The sequence below is a fragment of the Gopherus flavomarginatus genome, chromosome 4 (assembly GCF_025201925.1).
Source record: "Gopherus flavomarginatus isolate rGopFla2 chromosome 4, rGopFla2.mat.asm, whole genome shotgun sequence".
NCBI classification, from domain to species: domain Eukaryota; kingdom Metazoa; phylum Chordata; order Testudines; family Testudinidae; genus Gopherus; species Gopherus flavomarginatus.
The window spans coordinates 207,063,729-207,074,340 of record NC_066620.1 but is presented as its reverse complement, the minus strand read 5'-3'; the positions used below and the strand labels follow the sequence as shown (position 1 = coordinate 207,074,340).

The window sequence follows — 10,612 nt, the reverse complement described above, 5'->3', positions numbered from 1 at the left end:
TGGAACTGGCTGGCCACCTGGTGTTTGATCCCATCTGAAACCCTACACGCAAACTCAGGGTGACTAGACAAAGTTACATCTCTGCCTCTAGTGTAGACATTCACTTAGGGACACTTGCAGTTAGGAGGAGGTGGGGATCAGGTATAGAAGATTTGGGCAGCTTGGGGTTGTTGAAGATGTTCTTACAGTGTAAGGAAAGTTTGATAGCTCAAGAGGTGGGGTCTAACTTCAGAAAGTGCTCACAGTTTGTGGTCATGTCAATATGAAATTGACTTATTCTTCAGGTGACATTTTATGTGTCTTGCTGGCTTGAGGGCTTTACATCAACCTCCATGAATTCTACCCTATGCCAAACTCAATGGGTACATTATCTAAGAAGCTTTCCTGTATAAGTTAATGTGGACCTTGCCAGACACAGCTGATGGCTTCATGTGATGGAATTATCAAATGTGTGGCTGAGCGGCTCATCATCACTGTTACGTATTGGGAACTCAGTCAAGCTCTTACTACAGCATTGTGTGAACTCTGACCCCAGTAGGGTGAAACCCTGCTCAGCTCATTCACTCAAGTTTTCTCTTTGGCCACTGGCAGACATCTGGGACAGGCCCCCATCTCAAGGATGCACAAGATGGGATTGAATAAGGATTTTGAGAGCTCATCCAACCAACTCAAATAGAGGAAGCATTTCCCTTTTATAAACCTGTTCTAGTCTTTTCATAAAAATCATGGACCTGATTCATATCTTCATTATGACATTGTCACACCAGTGTAACAATGATGGCTTCAGGGGAGTCACTCCTGGTTTACTCACACCAGTGTAATCTGTAGCAGACTCATGTTTTAACCGTTAAAGCAACTTGCCTGAATCCTTCTGTTCTCCTCAATGTGGCCTTGTTTGGGGGAATCTTGCTGAGATGACTAGTGTCTCATAGGCACAGTGAAAGGTTTAGAGGTTTTGGGCTGCCATTTTAAGTTCTGTGAGGGGAAACTGATGGCTGTAGCCATGTCTGGGTGCTCTGGCATAAGAGAAGGAGTCCTGAGAGTTGGGAGGTTTCAGGACAGTGGAACGAGGTAGGTGCCACACAGCTCTCTGGCAAGGACTACACACTATACTGTCAAGCTGTGACTGAATCCAGCTCTCATAACCACACACATGAAATGGAATTGCAAAATCTGTATGGAATACATAAAGACCTGCCCACATGAGATCATTGAAGCATACAGAGGGTATTTCATTTTATTTCTAATTTTTAAAAGATAAAAGAACTAGATTTGTAAGGAGATAAACAGCCTCCCACATTTACCTCCTCCACCCACCACAACACACATGTACAAGTTTTACACCAACTTCCTTTGTTAAAAAGAGAGTAACAAATCCTCTACGGATGATGCAATGGCCCCTGTTGGGAATTTCTCCAGCTCACTGATTTCTCTGATGCCCAAATAAACAGTGCTTCTGACTTCCATTGAAGCAGGAGTCAATGATTTTAGAAGTAAGTGTGTGTCTTCCAGATTCCCATACATCCTGTCAGGACAATCAGCCATGCCTTCACCTGCAGGAAGAAAAGAGACACTCAGAGCTTTTGTGAACATCCATAAGAAAGGGAATAATAAAACATTTGGTAACTGGAATTGCCCAATCTCTGACTGCTGAGTGCAGATATTGCTGGTTAACTTCAGAGCAGGGAATTCAATTCAGCAAAAGCTTCCTTCAAAATTAAATTAAAAATTCAGTTGAAATTTGAAACTACATATGAAAATTATAACGAAAAGTACACTGTAGAAGAACAACACCCCCATCCCGGTACCGTTGGCCTATCAAACACGCCCTTTGTCCACAGGTGGAGATAAAATGAAAAATCCATATTTAGGTCATGAATAAGTAACTGTGAAAGAATGCAGAGAAACTCCAATTCTATCTCAAGACCGACCCTATTTCTGAGATGGTTCCATGCTAGCAGCCCTGCCTGGTGCTAGCAGGGATCTCTGGGCATGCTCAGTGCATTGGCCAGGAGAGCAACTCTGCAGCTGGTACCATGGTCACTCTACCCTAGAGTCTCTGGCTTCCGTACTCTATAACCAAGGGGGTCCCAGCTTTAATACACCTATCCCAAGTTGCTTCTCTGGTGTTTCAGTGGGTGGGAAAATCTCTCACCCTCCCAACAGCTTCTCTGGGACCTCTCTCTGCTGTAACATGAATGGGACCTTGCTGGGTGTCCTTTGCAGTTCATGGCACATCCAGTAGGTAATAAGGAGAACGACAATGTTCAACCATTGACCAGGAAAGAGACTGAGAATGACTCTGTAGCCTGGTGATTTGGACACTCACCTGAGAGTGGAGCATCTCAAGATCCAATCCCTGCCCCAATGGCTAGTCAATTATTTATAAAGAGTGGAACAGCTTCAAAAGAGCCCTGCCCGCAAACCATCCCATTGTTAGGGCACTTCCTGCAGTGCAGGAAGTCCAACATCAAATCCCTTCTCTACATCAGGCACTGGGGGAATTGAACCTGGGCTTTCCACATCCCCTGTGACACCCTAACCCCTGAGCTTATAGCTGTGGAGGGATGGGGGCACTGCCTCCCTTTCCTCATCTAGCCATTTCAATAAGACGCAACACACAACTGGATCGAGCCCCCAGCCAGTAATCTGTGACAATTACAGGCCAGCCCCTGGGTGCCTCTAATAGGCAATACCTCTCCTCTCACAAGCACAGACTCTGAGTGTCAAAAAGAAACTTTTAATAAAAGGAGGAAAGTTACCAGGCATTAATTTGGGGAAATGACACAAGCAGGATTCATAAACATAAAACCATGAGCAAATGACCCACTCCAGAGTACCTTGGGCAGAGTTCTTTTGCCTCAGATTCTTAAATCCAACAACCTAAAGTTCCTTTAACGTACCCTTCCCTTCTCTGCACCTCACTGACAGTTATTGTTCTTGGTCAGTGCAGACCCAGAATTCAGAGAGATATTTCTGCAGAGTTCACTTCCCACTGTGGCTGGGGGGAAGGGAGAAAGGCACCTTGCTCACTCCTCTGCACTGGCCTCTTGCTGTTTTCAGGTCCCACTCCCTAACACAGCTATCAGTTATTTCAGTTCTTTGATTTTAGTTGTTACTGGGGGAGCCTCACTGCTAATGCACATAGGGCAGTCTCTTACATCAGAAATGCTGTCCCATAGCAGATCTTATGCTTAGACCTGGCTACCAGTGATTTCAGGTCTGTGGTGAGTAACAAGACACTCAATTGAGTCTTGATCAGTACATCCGTCGGCCCATGCCACTTCCAGCAGCTCCCGTTGGCTTAGAGTAGCAACACACCAACCCAACCTACCAGGAGCTTTCCCTAAGGAAGCAGCAACCCCTGTTTGAGAAACACTGGTGTAGAGAGAGAGAAGGAACCAAACAATGTCTAGGACCCTTAATCAGGATGCATACACATCAAGTACAAGTATCTGTGACCACCCTCTCTGAACCCAACCTGACTTTGGCACCCATGTCCCCTTCCTAGTGAGTTCTGTTTAGTTGAGGGTGAGTCCCTCAATCAAGGCATGCCAAACACAGTTCTGCTCCCTTTGATTTGCACAACAAGCCTAATTACCCATTATTATCCCTGACCTAATAACAAAGAGACTGGGGATCCAACACCACCAAAAAATGAACATTTGGGCAAGCAATCCCATCATGCTGAGCCCCAAGGCAGGGTGGGTGTGCCCAGGCAAACAAGCTCAAGTAAACTGTGTCAAGGAACCTCAACTTCAGATGTTGCTACCTGCCCCACCTATAAAGTCTAGCTAATTTTAACAAAGGTAACAAAATATTTGGTTTTTATTAAAGAAGGTGATACATTTCAAGTGAACATCTGAAGGGTGAACTTAGATAATATCTATGGTATAAGGCCTAAACAACTACAAGGCCTGATTAACCTTAACATTATTATCAACAGTATTTTAATCATATGATGCAATCTGACTATCTCACAAATAAAATGTAGAGATTACACAACTACTGGTACAGAACCACTTAGAGCAGTGTGTTTTAATATTGATTTATTAGTTAGCAGCATTATTAGTATTAAATCAATGAATCAAATGACTTTCTTGCAGCATGATGAACTATGAAAAACATACAGAAACATCAAAAAAATGCGAAAGGACTTTACATAAATGGACATTTCTGCCAGTAGCTCAAAGTGCTGACAGAGAAACTGCCACTTGAAGGACACAAAGTCATGGCAAGTTGGCCAAGGGCCACATCGTAGGGAGGCATATGGGAAATGGCCCTGGTCAGAGCTAAACCAGCAGGTGTTCGTTATATGTCCCAAGCTATTTTGCAAAAACCATTGTGGTCTATTGTGTCTTATACAATCTGGGATGGCACAAGATGTTTTGCACAAAGACCATTAATATTCCAGAGACAGAGTTGCAAGAATTCCAACCTCCAAATTATGGTTGGACATTTCAAATCTTCCCCACAAGCAAAGATCTTTCTGATTGGCCCACAACACCTAGTAAGAAACCAAGCATTCAAAACTGTATAAAACAGACTGTTTGGGTCAAAGCATTACTCCCTGAAGCTCATATAGCTGGATGAGAGAAACGGCAAGCAGTACTGCCATCACCTAGCCACTGAGAGTTCCCCCTGCCTGGTAAGTACTAAAGTCGCTTCCCTTATAATCCCCCTGTTAACTGTCCCTTTAAAGTTCTATCTAGGGAGATGATTGAGAGATCCAGAAAAAGAAGAAGAACACAGCCCTGATAACCCTTTGAGTGAATGAACTACCTGAACGATCTTTCTAGCTATCTCAAGAAACCACCCAGGGCCAGTGTGATGCAGAGCTGGAGAACACGCCTCCAGGCCAGTTTTAATGGATAAGTAGCAAAATTAAATATATTTTGTTTACCCAAATAAAAGCTTGGTTATTTTAAAGTTACCTGAATTTAAACCATTTACAGGACAATTCCAATGATGCCAATTCCCTGTATCTAGAAATATTAGTTATCCGAATGCCCAGTGTGTTCCCCCTGTGGTGCAGTGTTAGTTAATCACCCACTGATGAACTTACCTTAGAGCTGTGGGAACAGATTTGGGAGGATTTCCAGAGTTAGAGATGAGCACAAAGAGAAAAGATGGGGACGGAGAGAAAAACAAACTGGGAAGAAAGAAACAGATGAAGGGGGTTAAGGTGAATATTGAAAGGCAAAACTATGAGGAGAGAAAGGACAAAGGGAGACATAGCACAGGAGTTATGGGAAAGAGAACAGAGCAGGAGAAGGAGAATGAACAGAAGCAGAGTAGGGTGGAGGAGAGAAAAAGGGAAGGAAAGAAGGAGGAGAGAGGCTTAACCACAGGACACAGGAGACTCTTTCTTGCTTCTTGAGGGCATGCTGACACTGAGTGCCCTGGGTTCCACAAGCACCAGAGCAAATCTTGAGGGGTAGGGCCAGCTTGCTGCCCTGGGGCTGTCAGTGCTGGAAAATGTTCAAGCAGCACCAAAGAGGCTCTTGTTTCCTGTGGATTCTCCCCTTCTCCTTCCCTCTCTCCTCTGGCCTTCCTTCTGCTTTTCTCTCCACTCTCCTCGCTGCCTCCCTTGGGGATCTGTCCATGCTCAGGGGACCGCCATCATCACAGCATGGAAGGACAAAGTTCTGCTTGAATCCATCCCCGCCTCCTGCTACCTCTGGCTTCTAGCACTAAATTGTCTTTTGCTTTCTTTCATTTAATAATAGCTTTCAATTCTATCTTGGTTAATAAAACATGTAATTGTGCAATAATTCTCCAGTGTGTTCTTTGGCTAAGGAAAGAGATTACCACATGAAACCTAATTTAAGATGCTGGAATGTTAAAATTACTTACGAACAAGTGCTTGTAACATGTCTCTTGCCTCATACAATAGTATTTCTCTGAAATCCTCCTATGATTTCTATGGAGCTAAATAGATAAAAAATCATAATTATTAAGAGATTATAGAACACATGTGTCATTTGAATTAAAATTATATTTCTAAAGCTCAGTATTATCTCCATGACCTATAAATATAGGGGCTCTATGTCCTCTCTGTCTTTCTATCTTTTCTCTCTAGTGACATTGAGTTTCTGGCCGACCTTGAGCCATGAAGATCCTTTACCTGCTCTTTGCTGTTTTCTTTTTGGTGCTCCAGGGTACCCCAGGTAAGATGTAAATGAAAATGAGGGATGATACAGAGGGATATCTGAGAGCTTGTACTAAGATTGCTTTACACTTTCTGTAAGAAACATGTTTCTGACTTATTTCTTATGAGTTCTAGCATGTCTTCAGTTTGCAGATGATACATAAAATTTGAGAGGAATTATTCTGAGGTCAGGGAGGTGTCTTTGCTGCCCCAAGTAAAAATCACTGAGATTTGACTGAATTATGACCATTAGTAGGAAAATTTCCCATAATGTTTTTGTCGGATCTTTCTGAGGCTTGCTGCTTAAAGCACGGCACAATCTACCTCCACTGCATGTATTTCTCCTGAAACAGGCAATCATAGACTTGAGCAACAGGATGAGATAAACACAAAATGAACTCATGCCAACCATGCTCAACATACCCTTGGTCTAGTTTATGACAAAGTTCATAGGGCTGGGAGCTGGAAGACTGTAACTTACAATCTCACTTCTGCTACTGGCTAGTGTTAATACTTCTCTGCCTGGCACAACCTATATTATAAACTCAAGCCTCATGTCCCACTGACAGATTACACAGCTGGGAATAGAACTCAGATATCTAAAATGGCAACCCCTCCTCTCAGTGACTCAGTCCCATTTTAAGAACCTGTGACAGCCGTGTGCTTGGCTGCTTTTCTAGAAATGATGTCATCAGGGTGGGACAGTGTCTGCAGCTGTGTCAGTGGATCCCTTTTGGTTGCCCAACAACTTCCAACAAAAAATGGTCTAACCTAAATATTCTATAAGCTTTGTTGCACACCGGACGGCTACAGTTTCAAAATAACAGGTCCTTCAGTTATAACCAAAGAGTGGCAATTGGTCATCAAAAAACTGAGAGAGTGTTCAGAAGAAATCTGCCCAGAGTCTCTCAGACAGGCAGGCGTTCATACCAGAAGGGATATTTTTCAAGCCTTTCTCTTTCAAACAGTTTTAATCATCCAGCCCAGCGCTGAGCCAGTTCGACCTACATAGCCAAATTGCATTGATGGTACTGTCTGATACATCACTGTCAGAGCCTGAGGGAATCACACCCACAGCAGCAGCTTCTAAAGGAAGACAGAGATGTGGGAAGCTACTTGCTTTCCATTGCTTAAAGGCAGGGGGCAGCAAAGAGGTCCATGCTCAGAGCTAGAATTCTCAACTTTGCAGCTTCAGAGCCAGGGCCTCTGTTCAATTACCTCACTCTCTTCCCTTCTTAGAGTCAGCCACGGAATGTGTACAGAATTACACCCATTTAAGAAGTAGTACTAAAGCTGTGATAAGCTTTTACACTGGGGATAATTGGGCTCTCTTGGCCAGGTGTAAGTGAATGGGAAATGCGTGGCATCCTGGAATTACAGCTCTTATTTACCCTGCTCTGCAGAATGATGATTCGGACTCTTTTCCTTTCTGCAGCATTCTCCCAGGCTCAGAATTTCAGCTTCCTCTGCAGACGCCTGTGGGGAACGTGTGTCTTCAGGAGATGTCCCCCGAATTGGAGATTCATTGGAAGATGCTCTTCTACGCACGTTTGCTGTGTAAGGTATGTTCAACTTTCCACAAGGCAGACACTGTAGTGTGAATAGAAATATTTGTTTCTCTCCTTCTTACATCCAAGCTGTTATTTAATGCTCTCAGAGGCTCTGCACACCTGACCCTATCCATAGGCCAAAGAATCTTCAAGTCACATCTGTGCTGCCCGCATGGGCCACCTGGGGACTGAAGTGGCCCCAACATGTATGAGAACCACTCCTCTGGCTGCTCTTATGTACAGCAGCCTTACCCAGGCTGCCTGTGGGACACTCCACAGCCTGGAGCAGCCTAGAGTCTCTGCAGTGCTCAGTGCTACAAGGATTTCCCCCAGAGACCTGAAAGCCTCCAGCATCGTCTCCAGCTCCACCCCAGCTCCAGTGTTTGCAACGGGGACCGCATAGCCCTATTATGGCAGCCATGTGCTGCTCACACTTTGAGAGAATCCTCCTTGAGCCCCTTTGTGGTTCTTTTACATCTTCCATGTGCTCCTGAAGTGTCACACATGGGCAGGGACTGGGGCCCAAACACGCCATTGTCTACATTGCTTTTATATTTTAGGATAGGGAAGTCAAGTAGGGAAACAAAGTCTGCAGGAGTGAGTGCACAGGCTGTGTCTATTCTGTATCAGTCTGCAGGGGAAGTAAAGGCAACAATTGAAAATAAAACAATATCTGTAACAAATGGGAAACAGGGGGAATAGATAACAGTCAATCTAAAATTAGAATTGATGAATTTTAACTATATGAGAAGGGACGCTAAGGACATCAGGGAAGAACCTATGGCTGGTAGGGCTAAGGACAAGAAGGCATTTTTAAAAAATATTAGGAAGGAAAGAAATCGTAACAACGGTACTGGCCCATTTATAGGCGGTGATAAAATTGTTAATAACGAGGCAGAAAAAGAGAGACTTGTTCACTAAATATTTGTGCGCTGGATTTGGAAAGAGACAGGTTGATGTACTGATATTATGTGAGGACGGTGACTACTATCACTGCATGAGTTAATAAGGAAGATGTTAAATAACATCTATCAGGGATAGACACTTTTAAATCAGCAGACCTGGATAATTTCTATTCGAGAATCCTCAAAGAATTGGGTAATGACATCTCTGTTCCATTGATCATTGTTAATAAATTTTGAAATGTTGGGGAGATTGCAGAAGAGTAGAAAAGTGTTAATGGTCTGCCAATAGGTAACAAGGGCAGGTGCGATGATTTGGGTAAGGATTAGCCTAACATCAATTCCTGGCAAAATAATGGAAAACTGATTCAATCAAATAAGGCTTAAAGATTCAGAATATACTTAACGTCACTCAGCAGGGCTTTTAGGACATTAGATCTTGATAAGCAAACCTAGTTTACTTTTAGATGACATTACCTGTTTAATTGAGAAACGTAACTGTGAAGGTGTATCAATTATTATTCCAAAGAGCTTGATTTAGCACTGCACAAGTTTCTGACTAAAAACCTAGCACCGTAGAACCTCATTAAACACACATATAATGTAATGTACAACCTAAAATACAACAAATAAAATAGTTGTCAATGGAGAATCATCATTGTATGTAGGTGTCTCCAGTGACTTGATTAAAGTGTGTAAGTGCAGGAACAGGGTGATAATACCAGGTTCTCAAGGACTCTTTAATCTAGCAGAGAAGGGAGAACAAGAACCAGTGGCTGAAAGCTGAAGCAAGACTATTTCAAGTCAGAAATAAGACACAGATTTTTAACAATGAGGGTGACTAACCACTGGAAAAAACGGCCAAAGAAAATAGTGTATTCTCCATCTCTTGGTATCCTCAAATCAAGGCTGGATGCCCTTCTGGATGAATACAGTTGTAACTGGGGGCAATTCTATGGCACGAGGTCAACAAGATGATCAAATGGTCCCTTCTGGCCTTAGAACCTGTGAAATTCTGTGAACAAAATGGCTGCTGTCTGGAGAAACTCAATATTTATATGGCTTTAAAGCTGGAATGCTACAGCTTTATGATGAAATAAAACCTAAGAGTCTAGAGGTTACAGACACCTGAGGGTGGATGTAAGTTTGCATGTGTGCAGGGAAAGTAAAAAATTAAATAAGGTGAAGTATTTTAAAAATAGTTAACTCAAAGCTGGCAGAACACTGTAACCAGAGATGTGACCTGTCCTCACTAAGGGTCCTTCCTGACCAATCTCGTGTGACAAATATTTGAGTAGAAACAAATTAAAATTGCAGACGGACCAGCACAGTGCAGCATTTCACAACAACTGTACCTGGATGTGAGTTGTTCCTTTGTCCAGAATAGATTTTATAGGCAGCTAGTTCACCTGCTTAGATCCATATGACTATACCTCTTAAAATTCTGTAACAGAATGTTGCAGTAGGGAAAATGTATTCCATGTGCCATTGTTAACCAGGAACATCTCCACCCACCACAGAGTGACTGGGCAATTCCTCCTTTTGATTTAAAATCCACCTTCATATTAGCCCTTTTCTATGGAAAAACATCCACAAATCCGATTCTCTTTTCTTTGTACAGGCAAAATCGTGGCTAATTGTCTAGGCAGGATCTCTGGGAATCTGGCAGACAACAACTTGCTTCTAAAATCCTCAGATCCTGCTTCAATGGAACCCTGAAGTGCTGCTTATCTGGGCACTAAAGAAACTTGTGAGCTGGAGAAATTCCAGAAAGGAGCCCTTGTATCACCATATAAGTTTTGTTGCTCTCCTTTTAATAAAAGCAAGTTGGTTTGAGATAATCGTGCTGAAGTGTGTGTATGTTGGTGGGAGGCAAGGGGGCTTTTTCCATCATTTATCTCCTTTAGAAAGCCATTTAGTTTTCAAATTAAATATAAAACATCCTAAAAACATCCCTATCACATCTTAGTTCCAGACCTGAGTGTTTGCAGACCACGGTCCACACAGCT

General features: G+C 42.9%; 1 long non-coding RNA gene across 1 annotated transcript; it reads left to right on the top strand.

Moving 5' to 3' along the window:
- The first annotated feature begins 4,584 nt into the window (after window positions 1-4,584).
- Window positions 4,585-10,406, top strand: LOC127048912 (uncharacterized). Its single transcript, XR_007773813.1, has 4 exons — window positions 4,585-4,648; window positions 6,083-6,170; window positions 7,587-7,713; window positions 10,225-10,406. It is a non-coding gene; the product is annotated as an uncharacterized LOC127048912 (long non-coding RNA).
- The last annotated feature ends 206 nt before the right edge of the window (window positions 10,407-10,612 follow it).